This window comes from Aplidium turbinatum, chromosome 11, assembly GCF_918807975.1.
Source record: "Aplidium turbinatum chromosome 11, kaAplTurb1.1, whole genome shotgun sequence".
Taxonomy (NCBI): Eukaryota; Metazoa; Chordata; class Ascidiacea; order Aplousobranchia; family Polyclinidae; genus Aplidium; species Aplidium turbinatum.
In genome coordinates, this window is record NC_137482.1 from 19,483,754 (window position 1) to 19,497,847 (window position 14,094).

At 38.1% G+C, this 14,094-nt stretch overlaps 5 non-coding genes and 1 pseudogene across 5 annotated transcripts; all 6 read left to right on the forward strand.

Annotated features, from left to right (window-relative positions):
- The first annotated feature begins 930 nt into the window (after window positions 1-930).
- Window positions 931-1,041, forward strand: LOC145780384 (U5 spliceosomal RNA). Its single transcript, XR_014290620.1, has one exon. It is a non-coding gene; the product is annotated as a U5 spliceosomal RNA (small nuclear RNA).
- Window positions 1,042-4,513: 3,472 nt separating this feature from the next.
- Window positions 4,514-4,585, forward strand: Trnah-gug (transfer RNA histidin (anticodon GUG)). Its single transcript has one exon. It is a non-coding gene; the product is annotated as a tRNA-His (tRNA).
- A 1,636-nt stretch (window positions 4,586-6,221) lies between these two features.
- Window positions 6,222-6,332, forward strand: LOC145780388 (U5 spliceosomal RNA). The gene has a single exon (XR_014290623.1). It is a non-coding gene; the product is annotated as a U5 spliceosomal RNA (small nuclear RNA).
- A 1,802-nt stretch (window positions 6,333-8,134) lies between these two features.
- On the forward strand, window positions 8,135-8,206 carry Trnah-gug (transfer RNA histidin (anticodon GUG)). Its single transcript has one exon. It is a non-coding gene; the product is annotated as a tRNA-His (tRNA).
- A 1,634-nt stretch (window positions 8,207-9,840) lies between these two features.
- Window positions 9,841-9,962, forward strand: LOC145780392 (U5 spliceosomal RNA; annotated as a pseudogene).
- Window positions 9,963-13,737: 3,775 nt separating this feature from the next.
- On the forward strand, window positions 13,738-13,809 carry Trnah-gug (transfer RNA histidin (anticodon GUG)). The gene has a single exon. It is a non-coding gene; the product is annotated as a tRNA-His (tRNA).
- The last annotated feature ends 285 nt before the right edge of the window (window positions 13,810-14,094 follow it).

The window sequence follows — 14,094 nt, forward strand, 5'->3', positions numbered from 1 at the left end:
GAACCAATACTTGGGACAAGCCGGGGGAGGTTTTCACATTGTATGGTAATATGCAGGGGACGATGGTCAGATATAAAGTAGTTACTCAGAACAGAGATATTGCTGATGGATTTGTGGGCTGATTCAGTACATAAACAATGATCAAGCCAGCTTGTTGTTCCATGTGCATCACTGATGTACGTAAATGTACTCGCTGGTAGTAATATCTTGTCAGAGAGGATGAGCTCCTGTTCATCATAATACCATTGCAAAAGCTTTCCAAATTCATTTGAATTACTGGCATTAAAGTCGCCCATGATGAAAATATTGTTACATTCCAGGCTATCACACAGCACACTTAGCTTACTCATATAGTTTAGAAAGTCATCGGTATTTTCTTCACAACAGTAGGGCAGCTATTGAAATCATTAGATGATTGTTAATCTTTATGTCTTTATATTCCTCACACAAAATTACATCAAGAAGCTGTCGTCGAGAATTGTTAAATGGCAAGTCAAATGGAAAGTTGCAAGTCAAATAGCAGCACACCTCTATGAGCAATGGAAAAGATTAAACTAATTTGCAAACTAGTTGAGTAAGCAATGCGTTTATTTCATAAAATTCTCTTAATTATTGAGGGGACATAGATTTTTCTCTCTTAAATCCACTGCTAAAAATATCCTACGCTTGCCCAATGCTGTCGGTTTCCGTGAAGAAGATGCAGTTTAGGAAGAAAAATTAGCAAGATAATTTTTGAAATATGGAAAAAATTTACTTGCTTATTTCCTCAGGTTTGAGATAGCATGTGACCAGATACCCCATAGCCGAAAGGGACCAAAACATTTTAGAAGGATAAAAGGAAAAAAATGCCCAAATTGTTTTGTGTTTTTTTTGATTCCACAAGTATTAAAATATTTCGGTCAAACAGATCCAATTCCGCACATATCTTCATCACTCTGGCTTCTTCACACAGAATAAATCTTTCGCCTTTTACTAGAGATTTCCGTGGGAAGGAGCACTACAATGAGTCTAATCGATTTTTTCCCTTCGCTTCGGCGAGGTTCATAAACTTAATACGGACTTCTGATTGCACTAGTTTTTTGTCTACCACAAGAAGCAAATTTCCTTAAATAGCTCAGCTTCTAATCCTCGTGAGAAATCTCAAGTTTATATTGGAGTTAAAGGGACCTGTGTTAAGGTCACGTGGGCGCTGCTCGACTATAGCCTACTCTCGGCAGAGAATGGAATGGGAGCCATATGTTGGGATGGAAGATTTGGATGATGGGATGGAAATAAATTGAGTAAAATTTTCTGTTTGATTACGTTTTTAAACTGAAATATGTCGATTTTTTTTGTATCGAACTAGCGCGCCTGTTGGTTTACGATTGCTCAAGGAAGTGAAGTCAATATTCTCACTTTCACTTACGTTTAAAAATTAACTGTACTACATTACTTTATGTTTGAGGCTAAAATTTTTGTTGGGCTTACATTTAATAGAGGTACATTCTTTTGTCATAGACTTATGCGTTCCATGGTTACGCATAGTGCACATTTGCCGCATGGTTTAGAGTAGCCATTGATTTGTGTTTAGTATTGAGTTGAGTAAAATCAATGAGACGGTGAGATTAAATTTAAGATGAAAATAGTGCTTTGGCCTCAACAAACCTTGTAAACTGTTGATATGTAATCAGCACTTCATTTTTGACTTTCCTTGTTTTTCGCAAGTAGCAAGTAAACTCTTACCATCTCATAGCACAGCTAGTTTCAAAAGTCTATTTTGAAAGATAGGTTACATCTGGATAAGTAAACGTATCGTCTTTAAATTTATTTCCAAAAACCAATTAACAAAAAGTACAAGAAGGAAATTGAAAGCAAGCGAAGTTGTAGCTTTCAGCGAAGATACTAATGATTCATTTCACCTACAGTACAAATATTTTTGTGGATTCTAACTTAACTTTAAAGGTAAAAAGACTATGATTAATTAAACTAGCTTCACCCTAAATGAGGTGGAAAGGGTCAAAGTTCAACAAATTCACGCCCTCAATAACGAGGAACAGATGTTTTGTGATACCGTACAGTTGATGTCTTCTTCTTGCGTTTGAGGCCGCCACAGATCACGTTGTTACATCCAGGCACAGCAGCCAATGGATTGTGTATTCATCGAGCATTGTTAGGTCCACATGTCTATCTTGTGGTCGGTATACAGGACATTGATAGATAATGTGGTGTGCAGTTTGAAAATCTGAGCCACACGCACAAGATGGTGAATCGGCGAGGCCCCACTGGAACATGTTGCTGCTGAAACGGCCCACTCCAGTCCGGAGGCGATTGAGCTTCACCCATTCCTTCCGGGGTAGTTCTGCTCCAGGTGGGGTGTTGGTATTGGGAAGGACTGTGAGTTGGGTTGGTCTCGCAACTTCTCTCCATTCACGGTTCCAAACTTCGGAAATGTGGAAGTTCGATTTGCAGATAGCTGCAGCATGTCGGGAGAACGGGCGTCGAGATTTCAAGCGCTGGGGCTTTTGGGAGTGCGAGTTTAGGACAATCTGGTTGAGGAGGTGGTCATCCCTTGACATAGCTTGTAGGACCAAGCTATGTACGTGGTTTTCCCTACGAAGTCTACCTGGGGCGATGCCTGATAGCACCGGCAGAAAGTCAGTGGGAGTTGGAAGCAGGCAACCGGTGATTATTCTCATGGTGGTGTTGAGGGCAATTCCATAAATATTGCTATTGGTGCATGCTGCCAGGGTATATCCACTGATCTTTGACTTCGATACTTTGGTGGTGTGGGTTTCTTGAAGGAGTAATGCTGTCACGTTATGCTTTTGTGTGAGATGTTCCAACATGTCGCATTTGGCTTTGGTAAGGCCTTCAACGTTTAGCTGCAAGATAGTTACTCCGACTGTTGGATGAATTTCTCTCATTGGACACCGGGGCCGAGGGTTTATCCTTTTACCACCCCAGGTGCCCTGTGAGTTGCGGTCTCTGATTGTTGCCATTCGCTTCATTAATTTGAATTACCAGGACTCACCACGAGGAGGTTGGCAACATGAGTTGATGTGAGTCAAAGCGACTTTTCACGAATTTTAATCTTTAACATGAAAACTCTGAGCAACAATCTACTTTTGTAGAGTACCCACCAAGACATTTTTACACATGCAAATCATTTTCGGCTAAACAATAAACTTAGATTATTTTTTTCACAGTCTGTAAAAACGTTAAGTATGAACAATGAACATCGAATACCAACATTGCAATTCTATGTGCAATAACACTATACATCGCATAACATGGTAGCCACTTTAACAAGTAGAAATTCTGCCACTGCGAATGACTACAATGCAACCGCCAACCAATCAGAACATGTTATAAGAGGCTACCGTCCAATTGTGACCTTTCTAGCACTCAGCCAGAGAGTTAATGCTTGTTTTGAACTTTATTTGGTAATTACAGAAGAAAAAAAGCAATAGCAGGGGTGGGAATCGAACCCGCGTCAATGAAATAACTAATTTCTATAGCCCTAACCCTAACCCCTAAGCCAGTGGTTCCCAAACTATGGGTCGCGACCCAAACGTGGGTCGCGAAGAGTCAGAAAATGGGTCGTGCAGAGACGATCTAAATCTGCCAAAATCGGACTGTTGTAAATTAATTTATAAATAAACTTTTTTTTCTTCTATTGAGCATCACACGCTTTTATTCGGCTTCTCTTATCAAAATCAATTAGGCAAGCAGTTTTACCGGCATTCAAGTCACTTCCTTCAATAAATCACAGTAAACGTAAATTATTCTTTAAGATGACAATTTAAGATTTCTAAACTTTTTTTTTTTTTATTTAAAGTTCATTTTTATCTGCGACCCAGGTGCTGCTGGCAAGCCGCTATGTACAGTAGGCTGTGTTGTAAAATGTTGTCAAACGAATCCTTAACGAAGAACAAGTTAAAGAGACATCCGACGCATGTAAAAATAAGTGCATTTTTAAACACCAAGAAGAGGCACTGGAGCCAAGCCGGTTTGACTCAGCAACGAATCTAGCACTTTTACTTAGACTCTGAGCAAGAGGAGCTACAGAAGACCACCCTTCAACTGGTTATCTGTGTCTTGTTTATAGCAGGCAAAGATTGCAAAAACAGTGGAGTGGTAAAATTGTTTATATAGGTTGTCTGTGTCTTGGGTCGCGAGATGCTCACCAAACTCAGATTTGGGTCGCGCTCAAAAAAGTTTTGGGAACCACTGCCCTAAGCTAACCAGCTGACGTAAAATCCATCACTTGATTTGCTTTGTATCATCTTCTTTTCGCTTTTTTCACGTCATAGAAAACGTAGCTTATGATTGGTTGGCGGTGCATTCTAGTCAATTGCAGTGACAGAATTTTTCCTTGGTAAAGTGGCTACCGCATAACATGGCTTTGTGTACGACATACAAAAATGTGAGTTTGAATAAACCTTTCCAATCCATCACAGCAGAGTGGCGCAGTGGAAGCGTGCTGGGCCCATAACCCAGAGGTCGATGGATCGAAACCATTCTCTGCTATGTCGCTGTGATCGTATAGTGGTTAGTACTTCACGTTGTGGCCGTGACAACCCAGGTTCGAATCCTGGTCACAGCAAACTTTTTCCCTTTGTCGTTTTTTTTTTCTCTTTTGAAACGTCTTGCAGGATTTTTAAGAAAGATTTATATTATACAATTTTAAAATTTAGTTAAAATTTTTACTGTCTCGTTGATTTTACCCAGCTGCGGCAAAATTACTTTGGCTGCACCGTCCACATCAGACTCTAAGGATGAGAGGTTATAAAATTTTATCCACTTCAGGTGTCATCTATCAAGTTTATTGGTTCAACCCAGGCTTAATGGACTACAGCAGGAAAATATAACACATAATAAAATGCCCTAATTTAAAGCTAAAAATAGCTGATGAGGTTGAATTTATTATTAAAATGTTTGTAACGCAATGACGTCGTTCAAATAAAAGTTTTATCGAGCAGAAAGATTTCTTTTAGGAGGAGCAAATGTTTATTTATCTTTTTGGGCTCATTAGCCTGTTTTGCAGTTACCCGGAGTTACCACGAGGAGGTTGACAACATTATTCCTGGAATCTGAATAATCCTTTCCCAAACACAAGAAGGAAAATAACTCTTGGTCATTTTAATTATACTTTTAGGGCCGAGGGTCTATCCTTTCACCACCTTCATGTTCACGATGTTTCTGGACTACACTGGCATGTTTTAAAAAGAACTCTCGACGTAGTAACAGAAAACAACGGCAACCTGGGGTGGCAAAAAAGGTTCTCGGCTCCAAAAGTTAAAACGACGATAAGGAAAACATACGCTCAACTGTAATTGAGGATCGGAAATATGAGTAAGATAGGAAAGTATGCGCCAGTTTAAAAATGCTTTTCTTTGTAAGATCAAAAATACCGGTAAATTGTAGAGGCTCTCATTTGTTTGTAAGCTACTAATAAATTCCCCGTCTTTCCTCAAAATCTAATAAGCGTTTTAAGAGAAGAAGCATGCTTCTGTAAGATTTATGAGCTGCGAATTGTTATCAATAAACTTACAACATGATCAAACCCATATACAGCAGCCACTTTACCTGGTCAGAATCTTTACCAGATCGGGTACGAATCTGGGTCAGATAAAGTGGCTGTCTGGGAACTCTTCCAAGATTTCTCCTCTGACTCACCTAACTTGACTTTCTACTGATTACATTTTCTATTGAAATCATTATATGATCGTTAATCTTTATGTCTTTATATTCCTCACACAAAATTACATCAAGAAGCTGTCTTCGAGAATTGTTAAATGGCAAGTCAAATGGAAAGTTGCAAGTCAAATAGCAGCACACCTCTATGAGCAATGGAAAAGATTAAACTAATTTTCAAACTAGTTGAGTAAGCAATGCGTTTATTTTATTAAATTTTCTTAATTATTGAGGGGACATAGATTTTTCTCTCTTAAATCCACTGCTAAAAATATCCTACGCTTGCCCAATGCTGTCGGTTTACGTGAAGAAGATGCAGTTTAGGGAGAAAAAGTAGCAAGATAATTTTTGAAATATGGAAAAAATTTACTTGCTTATTTCCTCAGGTTTGAAATAGCATGTGACCAGATACCCCATAGCCGAAAGGGACCAAAACATTTTAGAAGGATAAAAGGAAAAAAATGCCCAAATTGTTTGTTTTTTTTTTGATTCCACAAGTACTAAAATATTTCGGTCAAACAGATCCAATTCCGCACATATCTTCATCACTCTGGCTTCTTCACACAAAATAAATCTTTCGCCTTTTACTAGAGATTTCCGTGGGAAGGAGCACTACAATGAGTCTAATCGATTTTTTCCCTTCGCTTCGGCGAGGTTCATAAACTTAATACGGACTTCTGATTGCACTAGTTTTTTGTCTACCACAAGAAGCAAATTTCCTTAAATAGCTCAGCTTCTAATCCTCGTGAGAAATCTCAAGTTTATATTGGAGTTAAAGGGACCTGTGTTAAGGTCACGTGGGCGCTGCTCGACTATAGCCTACTCTCGGCAGGGAATGGAATGGGAGCCATATGTTGGGATGGAAAATGTGAAGGATGGAAGATTTGGATGATGGGATGGAAATAAATTGAGTAAAATTTTCTGTTTGATTACGTTTTTAAACTGAAATATGTCGATTTTTTTTGTATCGAACTAGCGCGCCTGTTGGTTTACGATTGCTCAAGGAAGTGAAGTCAATATTCTCACTTTCACTTAAGTTTAAAAATTAACTGTACTACATTACTTTATGTTTGAGGCTAAAATTTTTGTTGGGCTTACATTTAATAGAGGTACATTCTTTTGTCATAGGCTTATGCGTTCCATGGTTACGCATAGTGCACATTTGCCGCATGGTTTAGAGTAGCCATTGGTTTGTGTTTAGTATTGAGTTGAGTAAAATCAATGAGACGGTGAGATTAAATTTAAGATGAAAATAGTGCTTTGGCCTCAACAAACCTTGTAAACTGTTGATATGTAATCAGCACTTCATTTTTGACTTTCTTTGTTTTTCGCAAGTAGCAAGTAAACTCTTACCATCTCATAGCACAGCTAGTTTCAAAAGTCTATTTTGAAAGATAGGTTACATCTGGATAAGTAAACATATCGTCTTTAAATTTATTTCCAAAAACCAACAAAAAGTACAAGAAGGAAATTGAAAGCAAGCGAAGTTGTAGCTTTCAACGAAGATACTAATGATTCATTTCACCTACAGTACAAATATTTTTGTGGATTCTAACTTAACTTTAAAGGTAAAAAGACTATGATTAATTAAACTAGCTTCACCCTAAATGAGGTGGAAAGGGTCAAAGTTCAACAAATTCACGCCCTCAATAACGAGGAACAGATGTTTTGTGATACCGTACAGTTGATGTGAGTCAAAGCGACTTTTCACGAATTTTAATCTTTAACATGAAAACTCTGAGCAACAATCTACTTTTATAGAGTACCCACCAAGACATTTTTACAAATGCAAATCATTTTCGGCCAAACAATAAACTTAGATTATTTTTTTCACAGTCTGTAAAAACGTTAAGTATGAACAATGAACATCGAATACCAACATTGCAATTTTATGTGCAATAACACTACATCGCATAACATGGTAGCCACTTTAACAAGTAGAAATTCTGCCACTGCGAATGACTACAATGCAACCGCCAACCAATCAGAACATGTTATAAGAGGCTACCGTCCAATTGTGACCTTTCTAGCACTCAGCCAGAGAGTTAATGCTTGTTTTGAACTTTATTTGATAACTACAGAAGAAAAAAAGCAATAGCAGGGGTGGGAATCGAACCCGCGTCAATGAAATAACTAATTTCTAGCCCTAACCCTAACCCCTAAGCTAACCAGCTGACATAAAATCCATCACTTGATTTGCTTTGTATCATCTTCTTTTCGCTTTTTTCACGTCATAGAAAACGTAGCTTGTGATTGGTTGGCGGTGCATTCTAGTCAATTGCAGTGGCAGAATTTTTCCTTGGTAAAGTGGCTACCGCATAACATGGCTTTGTGTACGACATACAAAAATGTGAGTTTGAATAAACCTTTCCAATCCATCACAGCAGAGTGGCGCAGTGGAAGCGTGCTGGGCCCATAACCCAGAGGTCGATGGATCGAAACCATTCCCTGCTATGTCGCTGTGATCGTATAGTGGTTAGTACTTCACGTTGTGGCCGTGACAACCCAGGTTCGAATCCTGGTCACAGCAAAGTTTTTCCCTTTGTCGTTTATTTTTCTCTTTTGAATCGTATGGTAGGTTTTTAGAGAAAGATTTATATTATATAATTTTAAAATTTAGTTAAAATGTTTACTGTCTCGTTGATTTTACTCAGCTGCGGCAAAATTACTTTGGCTTCACCGTCCACATCAGACTCTAAGGATGAGAGGTTATAAAATTTTATCCTTCTCAGGTGTCATCTATCAAGTTTATTAGTTCAACCCAGGCTTAATGGACTGCAGCAGGAAAATATAACACATAATAAAATGCCCTAAATTAAAACTAAAAATAGCTGATGAGGCTGAATTTATTTTGAAAATGTTTGTAACGCAATGACGTCGTTCAAATAAAAGTTTTAACGAGCAGAAAGATTTCTTTTAGGAGGAGCAAATGTTTATTTATCTTTTTGGTGTCCTCAGCCTGTTTTGCAGTTACCGGGACTTACCACGAGGAGATTGACAACATTATTCCTGGAATCTGAATAATCCTTTCTCAAACACAAGAAGGAAAATAACTCTTGGTCATTTTAATTATACTTTTAGGGCCGAGGGTCTATCCTTTCACCACCTTCATGTTCACGATGTTTCTGGACTACACTGGCATGTTTTAAAAAGAACACTCGACGTAGTAACAGAAAACAACGGCAACCTGGGGTGGCAAAAAAGGTTCTCGGCTCCAAAAGTTAAAACGACGATAAGGAAAACATACGCTCAACTGTAATTGAGGATCGGAAATATGAGTAAGATAGGAAAGTATGCGCCAGTTTAAAAATGCTTTTCTTTGTAAGATCAAAAATATCGGTAAATTGTAGAGGCTCTCATTTGTTTGTAAGCTACTAATAAATTCCCCGTCTTTCCTCAAAATCTAATAAGCGTTTTAAGAGAAGAGCATGCTTCTGTAAGATTTATGAGCTGCGAATTGTTATCAATAAACTTACAACATGATCAAACCCATATACAGCAGCCACTTTACCTGGTCAGAATCTTTACCAGATCGGGTACGAATCTGGGTCAGATAAAGTGGCTGTCTGGGAACTCTTCCAAGATTTCTCCTCTGACTCACCTAACTTGACTTTCTACTGATTACATTTTCTATTGAAATCATTATATGATCGTTAATCTTTATGTCTTTATATTCCTCACACAAAATTACATCAAGAAGCTGTCGTCGAGAATTGTTAAATGGCAAGTCAAATGGAAAGTTGCAAGTCAAATAGCAGCACACCTCTATGAGCAATGGAAAAGATTAAACTAATTTTCAAACTAGTTGAGTAAGCAATGCGTTTATTTCATAAAATTTTCTTAATTATTGAGGGGACATAGATTTTTCTCTCTTAAATCCAGTGCTAAAAATATCCTACGCTTGCCCAATGCTGTCGGTTTACGTGAAGAAGATGCAGTTTAGGGAGAAAAATCAGCAAGATAATTTTTGAAATATGGAAAAAATTTACTTGCTTATTTCCTCAGGTTTGAGATAGCATGTGACCAGATACCCCATAGCCGAAAGGGACCAAAACATTTTAGAAGGATAAAAGGAAAAAAATGCCCAAATTGTTTTTTTTTTTTTTGATTCCACAAGTACTAAAATATTTCGGTCAAACAGATCCAATTCCGCACATATCTTCATCACTCTGGCTTCTTCACACAGAATACACAGAATAAATCTTTCGCCTTTTACTAGAGATTTCCGTGGGAAGGAGCCTAGAGATTTCCGTGGGAATGAGTCTAATCGATCTTTTCGCTTCGGCGAGGTTCATAAACTTAATACGGACTTCTGATTGCACTAGTTTTTTGTCTACCACAAGAAGCAAATTTCCTTAAATAGCTCAGCTTCTAATCCTCGTGAGAAATCTCAAGTTTATATTGGAGTTAAAGGGACCTGTGTTAAGGTCACGTGGGCGCTGCTCGACTATAGCCTACTCTCGGCAGGGAATGGAATGGGAGCCATATGTTGGGATGGAAAATGTGAAGGATGGAAGATTTGGATGATGGGATGGAAATAAATTGAGTAAAATTTTCTGTTTGATTTCATTTTTAAACTGAAATATGTCGATTTTTTTTGTATCGAACTAGCGCGCCTGTTGGTTTACGATTGCTCAAGGAAGTGAAGTCAATATTCTCACTTTCACTTAAGTTTAAAAATTAACTGTACTACATTACTTTATGTTTGAGGCTAAAATTTTTGTTGGGCTTACATTTAATAGAGGTACATTCTTTTGTCATAGGCTTATGCGTTCCATGGTTACGCATAGTGCACATTTGCCGCATGGTTTAGACTTTAGAGTAGCCATTGGTTTGTGTTTAGTATTGAGTTGAGTAAAATCAATGAGACGGTGAGATTAAATTTAAGATGAAAATAGTGCTTTGGCCTCAACAAACCTTGTAACAGGGGCGTATCCTCAATGGAAGCAAGGGAAGTATTGCTTCCCCTGCCAAAATTGAAAAAGAGAAGCTGATATTTTTCAGTAAAACGATTTCGTAATTTCTTTACCTAAATGCGATTTAGAACGGTTTTTAACTCATGTCCCCCCGTATGATTTTGAACTCGGTTTTAATTTTAAAAAAGTTGGAAGCCAACGGAAGCGAAGATTCGTATTGCATCCGTTGCTCTCGTTTTTGCAATAAGAAGAAACAAGTTTGAAAGAAAGGAAAAAAGCAGCGCAAAGTTTTCGCAATTTACGTTTCTTTTAACTAATCGCTGGAAGCGATTTGAAAATTGCTCCCAGTCGCGGGGTTGCCAGATTAGCCAAATTCCGCGAATTAGTTTTTTTTTAAATAACTTTTCAAAATGCACAATAATCAATATTTCTCTAATATTGTAACCTTACCAGATGAAACCATATTCAGCATTGTTCAATACATGTTCTATACTTGTTTAATACTCGTAATGTGGCGGATCAAAACTCATCCGCTACTTTTATAGGCTAACTTGCTATTTTTTGGATTACTTTCAGAATTATTTTTGCTACAATTTATTAAAATCCACTACAAGTTATAAAATATACCGTATATGTAAATTTTATTATTTTTGATAGAAACAGGTAAATATATCCATTTGGCCTTTTTTGTCTAATATTTTCTTTGTTTTGGCCATTTCTTTGTATTATTTTGGCTTTAAGACTTTTTCATAGTCTGGCAACTCTGCTCTGTTGGATGTTGTGCCTGAGCTATGTAATGAAAAAATCTAGGGCACTGTCATGGTTATAATGTCGGCCTTGTAAGCAAAAGTTTGAGCCAAATGTTGGCTTTACACTGTTATCCTGGCTGGATAGACTTTGGAATAAGACAGGATATGTGAGGTCTAAGCAGTGCCGGTCTTAGAGTATTTCGGGCCCTGTGCGGAATATGCTTTGCGGGCCCCAATGACAATGATCCAATCAGTAGCGTAACTAAGTATTTTGAAAAGGGAGGGGGGTGGTTTGACGGTCGGCGGGCGAAGCCTGACGGCGAGCTCGCCAAAGGTGACACCCAGTGGCGAGGGGTCTGGGGGGCCCCCAGAAAATTTTGAAAAATTGAATTTGGGGCATTCTTGAGCATGTTCAACAAAAATTAGGGTATGAATATTATTGTAAAATGGTGCTGTCCGGTGGCATAGCAAAAGGATAAGATCATGCTTTCTTTGGCATTTTTCGGAAATAAAGCTATGTCTCTATGTTGAGTCTGGAGGCAACCTATTTCGTACCCTGAAATCGGAGTAACAAAATCAAATTTCGACCTATTTCGTCCCCTGGAAAGATTGAGAGAAGTTTTGAAATGTTTGGCGCAATTCCGATCAGCGACTTCGGCTCTATTGTTTATTTCTCGATCTTTTCAGGGTACGAAATGTTCAGGGGACGAAATAGGTTGCACCCGTTGAGTCTCTATGTTTTCTTGTTGTTAATTCCTTTGTTGAATTCACTTGTTGAATTTTTCCATTGGAAATGACAAAATTACTGCATTTTCTGAGTAAATTGCGGGCCCCCTAATTTGCAGGCCCTGTGCGATCGCACGGTTTGCACACCCCAAAGACCGGCACTGGGTCTAAGCTAGACTTGACTTTGTAGCTGAGTTTTTGGTGTTCTCTAATTATAGTCGCATTTTTGCCCTTTGTTCGTTCGTGTGTAAGAGCTACTTTTAATAAGTTAATAGCTGTTTATCTGCTAATAAATTTCATACAAAAATTACCCTAAAAGTGTTTCCAGAAAGCAGTATAATTCATTATTTGAGTGTAATTTTGCAAAAATTTTCCCGGGAAGCATGCCCCCGGACCCCCCTAGAAAACACGTGCCTTCGGCACGCTCTATTCCCCCACGAGTTTTATTGCTTCCCTTGCTCAACCAACCAGGATACGCCACTGCCTTGTAAACTGTTGATATGTAATCAGCACTTCATTTTTGACTTTCCTTGTTTTTCGCAAGTAGCAAGTAAACTCTTACCATCTCATAGCACAGCTAGTTTCAAAAGTCTATTTTGAAAGATAGGTTACATCTGGATAAGTAAACATATCGTCTTTAAATTTATTTCCAAAAACCAATTAACAAAAAGTACAAGAAGGAAATTGAAAGCAAGCGAAGTTGTAGCTTTCAGCGAAGATACTAATGATTCATTTCACCTACAGTACAAATATTTTTGTGGATTCTAACTTAACTTTAAAGGTAAAAAGACTATGATTAATTAAACTAGCTTCACCCTAAATGAGGTGGAAAGGGTCAAAGTTCAACAAATTCACGCCCTCAATAACGAGGAACAGATGTTTTGTGATACCGTACAGTTGATGTGAGTCAAAGCGACTTTTCACGAATTTTAATCTTTAACATGAAAACTCTGAGCAACAATCTACTTTTGTAGAGTACCCACCAAGACATTTTTACACATGCAAATCATTTTCGGTTAAACAATAAACTTAGATTATTTTTTTCACAGTCTGTAAAAACGTTAAGTATGAACAATGAACATCGAATACCAACATTGCAATTCTATGTGCAATAACACTACATCGCATAACATGGTAGCCACTTTAACAAGTAGAAATTCTGCCACTGCGAATGACTACAATGCAACCGCCAACCAATCAGAACATGTTATAAGAGGCTACCGTCCAATTGTGACCTTTCTAGCACTCAGCCAGAGAGTTAATGCTTGTTTTGAACTTTATTTGGTAATTACAGAAGAAAAAAAGCAATAGCAGGGGTGGGAATCGAACCGCGTCAATGAAATAACTATTTTCTAGCCCTAACCCTAACCCCTAAGCCAACCAGCTGACAGAAAATCCATCACTTGATTTGCTTTGTATCATCTTCTATTCGCTCTTTTCACGTCATAGAAAACATAGTTTATGATTGGTTGGCGGTGCATTCTAGTTAATTGCAGTGGCAGAATTTTTCCTTGGTAAAGTGGCTACCGCATAACATGGCTTTGTGTACGACATACAAAAATGTGAGTTTGAATAAACCTTTCCAATCCATCACAGCAGAGTGGCGCAGTGGAAGCGTGCTGGGCCCATAACCCAGAGGTCGATGGATCGAAACCATTCTCTGCTATGTCGCTGTGATCGTATAGTGGTTAGTACTTCACGTTGTGGCCGTGACAACCCAGGTTCGAATCCTGGTCACAGCAAACTTTTTCCCTTTGTCGTTTTTTTTTTCTCTTTTGAATCGTATGGTAGGTTTTTAGAGAAAGATTTATATTATATAATTTTAAAATTTAGTTAAAATTTTTACTGTCTCGTTGATTTTACTCAGCTGCGGCAAAATTACTTTGGCTGCACCGTCCACATCAGACTCTAAGGATGAGAGGGTATAAAATTTTATCCTCCTCAGGTGTCATTTATCAAGTTTATTGGTTCAACCCAGGCTTAATGGACTGCAGAAGGAAAATATAACACATAATAAAAAGCCCTAA